This window comes from Crocuta crocuta, unplaced genomic scaffold (assembly GCF_008692635.1).
Source record: "Crocuta crocuta isolate KB4526 unplaced genomic scaffold, BGI_CrCroc_1.0 scaffold479, whole genome shotgun sequence".
Lineage (NCBI taxonomy): Eukaryota > Metazoa > Chordata > Mammalia > Carnivora > Hyaenidae > Crocuta > Crocuta crocuta.
The window spans coordinates 89,910-104,719 of record NW_027531875.1 but is presented as its reverse complement, the minus strand read 5'-3'; the positions used below and the strand labels follow the sequence as shown (position 1 = coordinate 104,719).

Genomic DNA, 14,810 nt, shown 5'->3' with positions numbered 1-14,810 from the left:
TGAAGCTGGTTAAGGATTATGGCCAAGTTCCATGAGAACATGATTTGGAAATCAATAATGACTCATATTCAGACATCAGTATTGATACAACAATTACAAAATTGATACCTACAACAAGCATGCTGATTGAGGGTGAGCTAACTCTTCCAGGGAGACAGACAGAGTGAGAAAGAGAAAGAGAATATGAGTAAGAGCAAAGTCTGGCGTGAAACCTTACCTGGTTCTAATCCCAGCTCTGGAATTTACTAATTATATGGTCTCAGAAAAGTTATCTCTTATTTCAGAGTCTCAGTTTCCTTACCTGTAAAAAAGGGATACTGGCATATTCTTCATGGATTATTATAACCAATACAAGAGATCATTTTCTTAAGTTCACAATTTGTGGGTGATATGCACCACTCATTAGCTACCAACCTAAATGAGAAGACAGGTTGAGGTGAGGGTAGAGAAAGAAAGGAAGGGTACTTAGCATGATCAGAGAGGAAAGGGGATACCAGCACAAATTCTAGTTGCTTGAGGTATTTCTCCAAGGCCAGCTATGCTTCTCTCCTCTCAACACTTAATATTTTCACAATTGAGTCATAATTGCTCATAAACTAAGATGTAAAATTCCCATTGTTTCTTGGAGCATGAATGAGTGTAGAAAAGTCTACAGTTATTACAGTAACCCTATAAGTGATAAAAACCAGTTTCCACAGAGACATGACAGATTTTTCACAGAAATAACAAACCTCATGGTTTTTATTTCATACAAATCATAATGTGTGACTTTTATTACTCTGGGAGAAGGGGATCGTTGCCTAATGGGACTGTTATTTGAACACTCTTCTTCCCAGTATGGAGTTATTAACTCAGTAGACTTGGGCCCAGGGTACTTGGGGTTAGAATGGCAGGGCAATGAACCAGCCTCACATTCTACCCATGTCAACTAGGATAACATGTTCTTACTGCTCATGGCAGCGTCATTTTAGAACTAACAGCAAGCTGGATCCAGCTAATCCATTTTTCCGATGAGGAAATTAAGTGCAGAATCTCCCACTTTAGGTTAATGACTTGCTCAGAATCCACACAGAAAGGAAGTGACACAGGCAGGAGGCAAATGTAACAGGTCAGAAATGAGTACTCTGTGCTCTATTCCTTTTTATAAAAATGTTTTTATTTATTTTTAGGAGAGAGATAGAGACAGCATGAGCAGGGAAGGGTCAGAGAGAGAGGGAGACACAGAATCTGAAGACAGGTTCTGGGCTCTGAGCTAGCTGTCAGCACAGAGCCCGACACGGTGCTCGAACCCACAAACTGTGAGATCATGACCTGAGCCGAAGTCAGATGCTTAGCCGACTGAGCCACCCAGGCACTCCTCTATTCCTAATATATTTAGAACTTCAATAAATATCTATTGAATAAGTGCATGAATTCTAACTGAAAAATTAGTTTATTTTCTACTCCATGTGGCTACTGCACATCCTCTAGTAACTTTCCATCTTTTTTCTTTCCCTCGGTACTTAACCTGTTCATGAAAAGAATCATTTGTGCTTATGGAAGATGTGTCATGTTCTCTCATTCCCTCATATAACACACTGCCTGTGCTGTACCCACTGTCTGGGCTGCCCTCTCCTTTCCCTCCATTCACTTAGATAGGAGGGCCTATTAGGCTTAGTTCAGGCTTTATCTGTTCCTAGAGGCATTTCATAGCTTTTCCAGTCCCCTCCAGGATGACATAATGGCCTTCCTGTGTGCTCTCATAGCATCATTGAGTTCTTCAGCAATTGTTACAGTCTGCTGCAGCTTTCTGTTTATTCACATACATTCCTCTTTAGATAGTAAGTCCTGTGAGCCCAGAAACTAAATTTTGTCTCCTATCAAAGTCCTAATGTCAATGGAGCCTGATATATATTAAGAGCTCAATAAATGTCTGACAAAAGACGGGATGAACATGTTTTTAACTAATCTCATACAACTATGTACAACTCCAGTGGCCTGTGTCATTCAAAACAGAAGTAAAAAAATTCCTATTGATGTTTCCTATCATCTGGGTTTGATTTACCAAAATGGAGGAGTTGAAAGTAAGATTCATACCTTTCCCTTCCCATTAGTTTCAAACCAAACAGAAGTTCCCTCCTAAATATGTTGAGTCCTTTGAGCATGCTTTTGACACCAAGCAGAAAGCAAATGGGATGATTATTACCACTATGCTCTAAAAACCCTTGGAAAACTAGAGGAGAGGAAGGTTCTGGCATCCTATTTTTCCCAGGTACAAGCAGGATCAAACCACATCCAAACTGGCAAATCCCCTAAGATGGCTTTCCTACTGTCTGTGACCATGGCTTTGTACCTCAACTAGGCCTTAGTTCTTTCACATGCCACTACCTGTACCACCAATATCCTCACTGATTCCACTCTGGGACACTTTTTGTTAAGTATCTGTACTAGTTTTCTAGGTTTGCCATAACAAAGTACCACAAATTGGGCAGCTTAAATAACAAAATTTATTGTCTCACATTCTAAAATCCAAGATGTTGATAGGATTGGTTCCTTCTGAGGGTTGTGAGGAAAGGATCTCTTCCAGGACTTTCTCCTTGGCTTACAGATGACTGTCCTCCCCGTGACTCATCACATGGTGGTTTCCTTCTCTTTATATTTCTATGTCCAAATTTCCCCCTTTTTAAAGACACCAGTCATATTGAATTAGGGCCCACTCAAATGACCTCATTTTAATTTGATATATATATAAAGACCCTACTTCCAAATAAGGTCACATTTTGAGGTATGGGGGGTAGGACTTCAACAAATGAATTTTGGGGAAACACAATTCAGCAGAGAGGTATCCAAGGTCCTAGATAAAGGGGCTTTCTGGGCTGATGGACATTACCTCATCACTATAATGAGTATCCAAGGTGTTCACACATTGTTTTCTTAGACACTATAACCTATTGCCGCTACTCTTCTAGACCAAAGTGCTGGCTAAGGTATGATCCTCCATGTTCTTAGCCCTCTAGTTCCCTAAGGATCCCATTACTACTTCATTAACCAAAAGAAAATTTTATCTCACTAGATTAGCTTTCTAATATGGAACCGAAAGTGTCCCCAAAATATTAACAACAAAACCCCTAATTTTTTGAGCATTTAAAATTTTCCAATAAATGAGCTAAGTTTTTACTTTCAGTATCTGATTCTATCCACAAAAATCCTATGAGGTATATCTCATTTTAAAAATATAGAAATTAGAGATAAGAGGTTAAACGATTTCCCAAGGTCTCCAGGTTTAAAAGTGTCTAAATTAGACTTTAAATCCAAGAAGTCTGACTTCAAATGGAGACTGCTTAACCAATGTGCCAGGCGCTAGTACTTCCCTAACTAGTGGAGTCACTGATTTCTTTGGTGCTATAGCAGAGGAAGGCACTAAACTAAGATTAAGTTCTAAGCCAAAAATGGTAGGATCTGGAAATGCCAAGTTCTTTCCCAGAGGCATCAGTCTCCTTATGCATGGAAGGTCCTTCATGATGATAATCTCTTCCTTAGCCCAACTTCCTCATTAGGCTTGCTAAGAATAACTGGTCTAATGGACACTACATGGTGGTCTCTAGTAGAAGCATCTCTGTTTGTATGCTCCCAATCAAATCTGGGAAAGTGGAGAGGCTTCTATTATACAAATTCTCCTAAAGACTTCCCACTATTCCCACCAAGCCTACCTCCCATGGTGAATGTGGAAAGTATTTAGACAAACCTCTTCATTATGCCTGCTAAACATACTTAGGAATATGAAAACTCCCAACTTTTATGGACTATAATAGATGATGTCTTCAAAGGTCTCCTTTTGCTGTGTTTAAGACTCTAAATAATGATAAATTGATTTAAATTAGCTCTACAGCTTCTAGACAGGGGTGTTACAACTTTGAAGATCATTGGAAACAATAATTTCTACTTTTGACCAGACTGTTAACGTACCAAATTAAGTGACAATACAAAGCATAACTCAGAGAACAAAACTACAGATCTTTCTATGTGTCTTTATTTGTATAGTTGCTTGTGACACTTAATAAACCCCAATAAATAGCACCAATGCCCACCCTGTGAGCCTCAGTGAAAATTTTGGTGTCTCATGTTGAGCATTTGTTTTCAACTTTTGCTTTATTCCTGTAGTGGTCCTCCCCACTGAGATGTGAGAAAGCGGTATTTCTCTTTGAGTGTCAGAAAGATTTCTCAATGTACTTTCTTGGACACAGAAGTGAGAATAAGAGTAATGATTAAACTTACTGCAGGGGCGCCTGGGTGGCTCAGTCGGTTGAATGTCCGACTTCGGCTCAGGTCACGATCACACGGTTCATGGGTTCGAGCTCCACATCGGGCTCTGTGCTGACAGCTCAGAGCCTGGAGTCTGCTTCAGATTCTGTGTCCCTCTCTCGCTCTGCTCCTTCCCTGCTCATTCTCTGTCTCTCTCACTCTCTCAAGGATAAACATTAAAAAATAAATATAAAAAAAAACCTTACAGCATATTTACTGGATAATAGGAGCTGTGCTAGGAGTTTTTATTCATTATCTCATATATTCTTTAACAACCTTATAAGGTCAGTATTAGCATTATCCCTACTTAACAGGCTATTTGCCCTAAGTACACAACTACAATATAGTGGTGCCAGGATTTGAACTCCATCTATATCTAAATCCCATGTTTCTCTAATCCCATGTTTCTCCCATGTATATCTAAGTCCTATCTAAACCTCATGTTTCTCTGTTATATAATACCCCACAGCACTACAGATCATTCCTCAGATGGCATGGGTGTCCACAGGAGCTGGAAACTATATCTAAACTCAGTGTTTCTAAGCCCTTTGTCTATAACTATCTTACTCAAGGGATCAACCAGAAGTGGGTGTGGGGCGGGGGGAGAGACAGGGGATAGTCAGGATTCCTCAAACTCTTTGTAAATTAAAGCAGTTTTGCAATTTTCTTATTTTACCATCCAATATATTGTAATAATGGAGAGTGAAAATGAAATTGTCCCATTTATTATGATGGTTTTACTGAGTAGTAAACATTTTGTATTATTTTTAGATACTCAAAAGAGAAACAATAGTTTTAAAAAAAGAGAGTAAGAGGATTCACATATTGAATATTTTTTAAAGTCTCTATACAGTGACTTCTAGGCAGTTCAAGATTGCTTAATACTGATTAGTAATGACCATTAAGAAATCATTTATGGATTTTTTGTGAGTGTTCATAGATACTAATGGGTTTTAGAATTACTTGGGATTCTTCCTGAGGTCAAAGGAAGAAAATAAAGTATGAAGTGATAATAAAATGTATGAGGTGACTAATGGACAGGTTGTATATATATATATAATGGTTTCAGAAAAACAAAAAAAAACCACATTCAACTTTTACAGCATACATTTAAACAAATGGAAATCTTACTGCCAAAGCCTCTTGTCTTCACTCAAGAAGCAGGAAGGTTGATAACATTGTGTATCATCATGGTCTGTATCAGATTCTCAACAATTTTTCAGCCATCAGGTCACTGGCTCCAATCACCTCTGTAACCACTCCCACCCTTTGCTGCAAAAAATCTTACAAAAAGTAGTAGAAAAATAATTCTACATTTGATGAAGCACCAATAAAATATCTTGCTCTTACATAGCACAAATAAATAACCAACTCAAACACAGTTTTTAGATGGCATACATGAATACTGAAAATAGCTCCCTGCAGACCATCTAGGGATCAGGTATCTAAGTTTTTGCTACACGTGTAAATCAACAGAATAACAATAAATCAAATGAAATAAAGAGGTACATAAAATCATAAAATTTTGAACTGTAAGAGGGAAATTCTGAGTAAACTTTAATTTGAGGATTTTATTTTAAATCACAGAATGGCACTCTTGATTTCCCCAGTATAGAGACAAAAAGAAAACTACACCAAAAATAAATATATTAGAGATATTATAATGATGTAAATGTAAACAAAAGATGCAATTAATAGAAATAAAATGGACATTATAATCTTAAAAGAATGTTGTCTGGAGTCATCAATGAGGCTAGTGAAGGAGGCTAAATGAGATGTTTAGATGTTCAATAAAACCATCTTGATTCTGGATCTTAGCAAATTAGGTCTTAGAATCTAAGTTCTTCAAGCCAACAGGCTACATTATTGAGCAATTTAATTATACACTGATATGCCTCTTTAGAGCATACATAAAGTTTATATTAAGTTTGCTTGACCTACTGTGTACCTCTTACATATTATTCCTGTATTTGAAGAATGTGTTTGCTTGAAATAGGATGTAATTGGTATTTTCCAAATATAAAATGTTTTTTTAGATATATAGTTCATAACTACAACATCCCTATAGTAAAATTAAGCTTGCTTCCAGGTTAATATTGAATAGAGAGTCTTAAAAATGAATAAGTTTCCTCAAGAGCAAAATAATTCAACAAGAATTATTTTGTATAGTGGGCAGCAGAGTAAGCACACTGGGGATATTAAATGATATATAATTGATAAAGTATACCCTGCAAACATTTTGACTGCTATACCTTATCTTTAAACTTGAAGCCATGAGCCTATTTTTAATCTAAAGAATTCACATCTGCAATATATAATTTTATGTTTTGTTTGGAAAAGAACATTTGAACAGTCCAAAAGAATTTTTAGTACTGAGAAGGGAAGAGTAAAGCTACTTGTGCCCTGGAAAGTAATAGATGAAAACACTTTCAAGGGAATACTGGAAAGAAATATGTTAGTATTTAACCGTGATCTCATCGCATGACTATATAGAATGTTTGCCTCATCATATTTTGATTTGTTTGTTATGGTATGAACAGAGTCAGGGCAACTTTTTAAAAAACAAATGCAGGATTGCAAGACATGGTCCGTTGCTTTTATGTTTCATTGCTACCCTCTCACATGTGTGGCTTGTGTTGCAGTTAACAGTTTAAAATCTGTGGCCTCCCTCTTCCACATGATTAACAAATATGTGAGATAAGCTCCAGGGAGCCAGGTCAAAGTCTCCCACAACTTGCTGCCCTGTGAGAAACACACATCTAAATTCTTATCTGTCCTCACCTCTCACCCTCCACCTCTGTCTCTCTCCAGAGTTTTCATTAACCAGAAAGAACACTCTGTGGGAAAGGTCTGTAGAAAATCTGAACGCTTAAAGTACACCAAATGAAACCAGATAATTTGTGTTGCTGTGGCTCTCTTTTTCTGGGACTTTAAAACAGTGAAAGAAGACAGATAACAAAAGCATGGAGGAACAGCAAGTAATTGCATCCGACATATTATTGACAGACAGTACTTCCCCAGTAAGGAATGTTACTTTGGTAATACCTTTATCTTTACAGTGGTTTTCAACCCCACAAGAAAGGCAGAACTGCAAATACCCACTTATCGACTGAATTGATCAAATGGCAATTAAATGCATGTTCAGTAGACAGATGTTATGAGAAAAATAAAAGACATAGAGTGCCTTACCTTTAAAATATAAAATATATAAGATTCAGTTGAAGACACCATAGAAGTTTATTTTTTTTATTTTTTTTATTTTTTTAATGTTTTATTTATTTCTGAGGGAGAGAGAAGAGAGACAGCATGAGCAGGGGAGGGTCAGAGAGAGAGGGAGACACAGAATCTGAAACAGGCTCCAGGCTCTGAGCTGGCAGTCAGCACAGAGCCTGATGCGGGGCTTGAACCCACAAACTGTGAGATCAGACCTGAGCCGAAGTTGGAGGCTTAACCAACTGAGCCACTCAGGTGCCCCAGAAGACACCATAGAATTTTAATAAGATATGCATGTTTATAAATCCATGTGCATGTATTTTTTTGACAGAAGACTACAAAAAGAGGGCTAGAACCCACAAAATTCATTTAAGGAAGATGAAATTATTTTCTTCTTGGACTAGCTTAGAAAGGCTTGACAGAGCTGGACCTTTAGGTACAGATAGGATTTTAATAGGGAGAGTGGAACAGTTTGAGCAAAGATTTTAAAGTGAGAAAACAATAAGGAGATTCTAGGAAAACTGAAAGTAATTCACAAGGATCACTCAAATTCTGGTGTTTTAACAAGTGGTGGTCATACTCATCATTCTTCTACCTTCCTACCTGACTGGCCAAAGCCATGTTAACCTTTTAGAGATCTTAAACACTGAAAAGATTATGGTGTCCCTTCCCATCCCTACACACACACATATACACAAACAACACTTAAGATAAAGCAAGAGAGCCTTTCAAATTAGTCCAAGGAAGTAAAAATACTGATTGTTTCATTTCAGAATAATAAGATCTATTGAATGAGGCATTGTTGGTTCCTCTACTTTGCTTAAGATTATGTTTATCTTGACACTGGGAAATCTAAGATTATGGCCAGCAGAACTAACCTTAAAAAATGCAGTTATATCTCCCAAACTTTTCAAAGAAGAATGAGGTTACACTCCCCTATGAAAATTCAAGTTACAATTAACACAGAAGTGTTACTGGTGAGAGAGAATCACCGATGTAAGTTAAAAGCAAGACAGAAAATATTGAGACACAGAGTCAAAGGTTAAAGTCCGCACTTCAAGAAGCAGGACAGGATCAAGTAGGATAAAAGTGTTCAGGATTCGCTCAATCTTGCTGTAGCTATTGCTTTCTTATACGTGTGTATTCGTGGCTCTGTCTACTGCTGATGGTTAGTGAATCTTTCAAATATAATAAATATTAATATGTAAAAAAAAATGAGGTTAGACTTGCAGTTTCTCAACCTTGGTACTATAGATATGTGGGGTCAGATAATTCTTTATAGAGGACTGCCCTGTCCATTGTAAAATATTAAGCAGCATCCCTGGGGCCTCTATTTAGTAGATGGCAAACAATTAGAGGAGTTAAAACAACCAAAAATGGGTCCAGATATTGCTGAATGTCCTATGGGGGCAAAATTACTTCTTAAGAACCACAAGGTTAGAGAAAGGAATCAAACTAGTGAATTAACATGAAAACCCATAATTTTCAGCTCAAAATGTAAAAATACATTTCTAAGTTCTGTTTGCACTAATATACTGATTTTGTACTCAGGAGTGAAGACTCTTATTGTGTGTCTTGTCTATCATAGCCAGTGGTGAGCCAAGAGATGGGTAGGTAGACAACTAATTATATGTAAGTGGAAAGATTAACACAAATCAGAAAACCATTAACGGCTATTCACAGCCAACATAGAAACATTATGTTATCCGCACCTGTGAGAAACACTAGACAGAAAACAATGAGGCCTATTAGAAAGTTCTCAGCTTGGAGGATAAGCATTTTTTTTTTTTTTTGAGACTTATGACATCCTTGAGCTTCAAAAGTCAACAAAGACAGCACAAGTAGTCCCCACTTGGAAAGCGATTTGTTTATTCTGCTTATCTGCGCCAAAGCTAACAATCTTAATGGTTTTAAAGACCTTAATGTTTCACAGTACTATGAAGCCCTAATTTGCCGACAGAGGTATCTATAAATGAGCATGTCTTCAGAGAGTCTTGACATACAGTCAAACTAACTTAAAAGCATTCAGACTATTTCTAAATAATGAACAGAGGGCAAACAAAAGTGGTGAGTTTTTTTTTTCGTCAGTTAAGATAGAGTAGAATCTAAGATGGAAGAAGGAAGGAAGGAAAGAAGGAAGGAATGAAGGAACGAAGGAATGAAGGGAAGGAGAGAGAGGGAGGGAGGGAAAGAAAGGAGAAAGAAGGAAGAGAGAGAAAGAAAGGGAAATAAAGAAAAGACAGAGAGAAAAGAGCAAGCAAAACCAGATGTAGATACTATGCTACTTTCATCTCTATATTCCCAACTCATAAAACATGTCTTATGCAGTAAGTATTTAACCCTGGCTTGTGAGTCGAATTAGTAAGAATGGAAGAGAAGGAGAAAGAATATTAATTAGAAATTCTGAAATATGTAAGTATAAAGTTAATTATGAAATAATTTAAAATCTAAACCCCTCTGTTACTACTCTCATTCATATGGACTCTTAGCATCTCATTTTAAAATGTTTATCCTTTTACATGATCAAATTTATATAGTGCTTAATTATAAAGCACTTGTATAATTTCACAAGATCCTCTAAATAATGCTATGGAGTAAATACCATTATTCCTCTTTCATAGAATACATGAGTTCAGAAAGATTAAGTGATGCCCAAAGCCACAAGTAATAAAGCAGGACTTAACACAAGCTTCAATTCTGAGGCTATTCTGAGCATCAGCCTTAAGTGATGTCAGTGGAGAATAACATTTATGCTATTGCAGTGTTTCAATTGCATATAGTGGTTAAAAAACATGCACTGGTGTCAGACTCCCAGCCCCACAAATTACCAGTTGTGGGATCCTGAGCAAGTGGTTTCAACTCTCTGATTCTGATTCTTCTTCATCTGAAGAACTGAGCTGGTAATAGCTACCCCACAGATTTGATATAAAGACTAAATGAGATAATATGTATAGCACATTTAGCATAGTGCCATCAGTAGTAATCATCATCATATTTTATCCAATGGAATCTATGCCATAATCATCATCATATTTTATCCAATGGAATCTATGCCATACTGGGTATTGTTTATGTGGAGTTCTGAGAATATCCCAACTGTTTATGGCAACACCAGCTCTTTCTGTTTTTCATAACCTCTTGTCATTATGCCCTCTCATAAACCTGTACCCCTTAAAATTTGAATTCTTTGACTATTCACAATTTGGGTAGATCACATATTAAGATATATATGAAGTTCTGGGTCTGGGAGAGTAGAGTTTGATGGCAGAATGTAAAAGAAAGCTTCCTACTTAAAGAAATCATGAGGAAGATTTTTGAAAGTTCTGTTCCACATTTGTAAAATTTAGGAGGTGATGTAGATCTCCAACATGACTAGAAATAGAGTGCTTGAGTGCTTATTTTGGGATTGACACTGTTGTAAATGCTTTACATACATTAGCTCATTTTAACTTGACACAAATATACTTCAGGTAAGCTTTATTATCACCATCCTCATTATATAAATATGAAAGAACAGGCACTTAGAAGTTAAATAACTTGACAAAGTCAACCCAGTTAGTAAATAACAGATGATTAGAATCCAGAGCTATACCAGAGTCCATGGTTGTACCTATTGCATTATGCTATCTTTCTCCAGAGTGTCCTATCATTAATCAATCACATACATACAAGTGGTCTACAGAATGGGGCAAGGCACTTATGTACTCTACCTATCAATTGCTTGTCAGTTCATAAAGACGTCTGTAGCAGACGCTGCTGATATCTTGCTCCATACTCCCTTGGCTCCCCAGTTCACTTATAGCTATAGTAAAATTCAGGATAAATGTATAACTTCTTACTTGGGTTTCCCTTAACCCTGAAGGCTTTTTCAGGGACTGTGGAAGCAAAACTTTCCAAAGACAGGCACAACATAGGAATGTAGGAGAATTTAAGACCCTAGGGGGAGAACCTTCAACCAATATAAAATAGTCAGAGTCTCTCATTTTTCTTGCTACTTTCCATTCCTGGAAAGCAGTGTTTTATAGAGATAACAACATTTGTTAAGTAAAAATATACATCTGGACTTGAGTACTTGCTCTGCCACTTAATAGCTATATAAGCTCTCTGTGCCTCAATTTCCCCACCTACAGAATTAGGGTTGATAATAAAATTTATGTGATAAAGTTGTTCTTGGGATTAAAGAAAGGTTTAAACTGTGCTATAAACCACAATGTTTGGCACAAAACCTAATAATTTTCTTTCTTAGAAATGAATACTTGTAGAAAGGATACTATGGTTTATCAGATTCTTTGGTGTAGCCTTGGGCCTCCCATAATATTATCACCTTAATAAACACCGGGCAATGGTGCCAACAATGATGGTCTGTTATCATAGCTTACATTTTGCTCCCTGGGTGAAATGGTTCAGGTAGTTACTAACACTTCTACATCGTGTCTATTTTGTCCCATTAATCCATCTAAGACACAGAACAATGACACAGACTCACTGAACCATTCTTTGCTATTTCGAAGAAAAATAGTAAATGTAAGTAGCTCTTCTCAGAGCTGAGAAGGTGAGTGGCATTTCAACTACCACAGGACTTCCTAGGCTATTGCAACGAATAGATACTATTTTCAGTGCATCAGTCCCTACAGGCTGCAGGGTAGTGGAAAAGATTCATTGAACAGCTTCAAACAGCATAGAATCAAACTTTTACTAAAATACTCCAACAAGTACTGATGACCAGTGATAGAACTACCATCATATAGAACAAAGAACCATAATATGTTCAAGCTGAAATAGACAAGCTGTCACAATTATCTATCTTTTGGTTCGCTGGGTCACAGATCATGAAACTGAGACCCAGAGAGACCAGATTGTAGTGAAACAGATTTCCTATGAACAGAGTTCAGTTTCAAAACCAAAGTCAAGCAAAGATCTAAAACCAGACCTGAAGTAAGCAGATACCTAATAGGGGAATTATGTTCATAGTATGTAAAATATAGCAACTGATCTGGATCCTTACCGTCAAATATTTTTCACCCATTACCAATGTTCCAAAGTATTTAAATGCTAAAATGCATCATACATATTATAAACAATATATGAATTACTTTCAAAATATAGATTCTGAGTTGATGGAAGAATCATAGAGTATATCAAGGGCAACAGGCACAAGAGACTTTGAGTTGCTGTGAGGTAGGCAGTGAGGGAGGGTGGAGTGCCTGGATCATCCACTTTCATCAGTTGCAGAGGCTAAAGAAGAGAGGACAAAAGCTTGCTGTTTGCTTGCAGGTTCCTCTTTAGCCTTTTTCAAGAAGTAAAGACAGGAAATGGTGTGCATTCCTGTCATTGCACTACAAATCTTAGCATCATGGTTCATACAATGACATGTGTGCAAGCTGTCTGAGGAACAGGATTGTGAAGTTCACCCATAAAGAGCCTGCATACTTTCTCACACACACCCTCCCTCCTTACTAGTGCTCTTAATACAAGATCTGGGAGAACCAGTGGGGGAAAATTCTTCAGGTAAACTACTTGAGAATCAACACTAGTAAATTGCCCTTGTAAGTAAGATAGTCCTGAGGCTAGATTATCAATTACATAAAAATTTTCTTTTATACCTTTCATCCCCTCTCTGAGGATTGCTTAATCAGAGGGCAAACAAAAGTGGTGAGCTTCTTCTTCTCCTTCTTCTTCTCCTTCTCCTTCTCCTTCTCCTCCTCCTCCTCCTCCTCCTCCTCCTTCTCCTTCTCCTCCTTCTCCTTCTCCTTCTCCTTCTTCTTCCCTCCTTCCAGGGGGTCTCTGTATTCCGTTTTTAGGAGGTCCAGCTTCTTTCTGTTAGATCATCTGCAATAAAAATTAAGCCCCTGCTCAATTATTATGCTGTTCAGGATATCTGCCTTTTAAATGATGACTTCCTATAAAACCAAGAGATCATCAAAAGCCCACCAAATGAATTTTAGGTGATCTGATAAATTAACAGGAGGTCACTTTCAGACAGTATGGGATACAGCATTTTTCCTACAGTCTCTAAACAAAATCACATGCAGAAGCAGCTGCCTCTGTGTTAGCTTCCCAATCTGTAAGACTTTAAAAAGGTCTTCGATAATGACTCCATCAAAATTAAAGGAAATACTGAAGACAACCCATAGGCCATAGTGCCATTTATGCTCTTTACTTGTTGAGCCTCATGAAACGAAAGGACTAAACTAAAGGAAGAAGTCTGTAAACCTCACCTTCCTCTGCTCTTTCCTACCTCAGGTCTTTTGTACACACTTCCTTACACCTAGCATGCTCTTCAGAAGTCCCCTCCCCCTGCATTCCCACCTTTCTCTGATTTATTCCTACTTATCTTTAAGTGCTCAGCTGATGCTGAATCAGGGAAGATTTCCCAGGTGCCTACATTAGACAATCTCCTTCTTCCACTCCTCTGCTCTGTCTAGGAGATACTATCTATACCTATATCTATATCCATATCCATATCTATATCTATACTTATGTCTATACTTATGAAATAAATTACTTTTATTGTTCTTGTGTTTCACTTACTTTGATCTTACAAGGAAACCATGACAAATACATAAAGCCTACCTGTGTGGCATGCTGCCAGATTCCCCTGCAAAAACGTGAGATTTATCTCCCTAGCTGCTGGGAATACTGCCTGAAGATGGCTCTGTGCTGTCAGCCCTCTTGGAGGACTGTCTCAGCTGAAGGACACTGCTTTGCCTAAGGTCACCTCTATTTTAAGGGGAAGCCACTATCCAGTGTCCTCATTCTATCTGAATCCATGCAGGGATATAAAAGTCCAGCCACATTGTCCCAAGTCTAAAATGTCATCCCAGTTCTAGAACTCCCAAGGGGTCTGCAGAAGTCTTTAGTAAAACTGCATCACATCTCGGGGCGCCTAGGTGGCTTAGTCGGTTAAGCGTCCGACTTTCGCTTAGGTCATGATCTCTCGGTTGGTGGGTTCGAGCCCGGCGTCGGGCTCTGTGCTGACTGCCAGCTCAGAGCCTGGAGCCTATTTCAGAATCTGTATCTCCCTCTCTCTCTGACCCTCCCCTGCTCACGCTGTCTCTCTCTGTCTCTCTCTCTCTCCTAGAAATAAATAAAAATAAAACAAAAAACAACAACAACAAAAAAACTGCATCACATCTCAACTTCTTTGTCTGCCCAGCTCTGCTTCCCTCCCCTCCCATCTACTAGTATTCATCACCAGAGTGCTTCCCAATGAGTGTCTTGTACATGAATCTCCATCTCACAATCTCCTTTGGGGGAACCCAACCTGCAACAATCTGGAGTTTATTGCCTTCAAAATTACAATCAAATTTGCATCA

At 37.8% G+C, this 14,810-nt stretch overlaps 1 long non-coding RNA gene across 2 annotated transcripts in view; it reads right to left on the bottom strand.

Moving 5' to 3' along the window:
- The window catches only part of LOC144238994 (uncharacterized), a 316,761-nt gene extending 303,641 nt beyond the window's left edge, over positions 1-13,120 (bottom strand). For both annotated transcript variants that reach the window (XR_013337276.1, XR_013337275.1), the window contains exon 1: positions 13,098-13,120. This is a non-coding gene — a long non-coding RNA (uncharacterized LOC144238994). The remainder of the gene's footprint in view (positions 1-13,097) is intronic.
- Between the last annotated feature and the right edge of the window lie 1,690 nt (positions 13,121-14,810).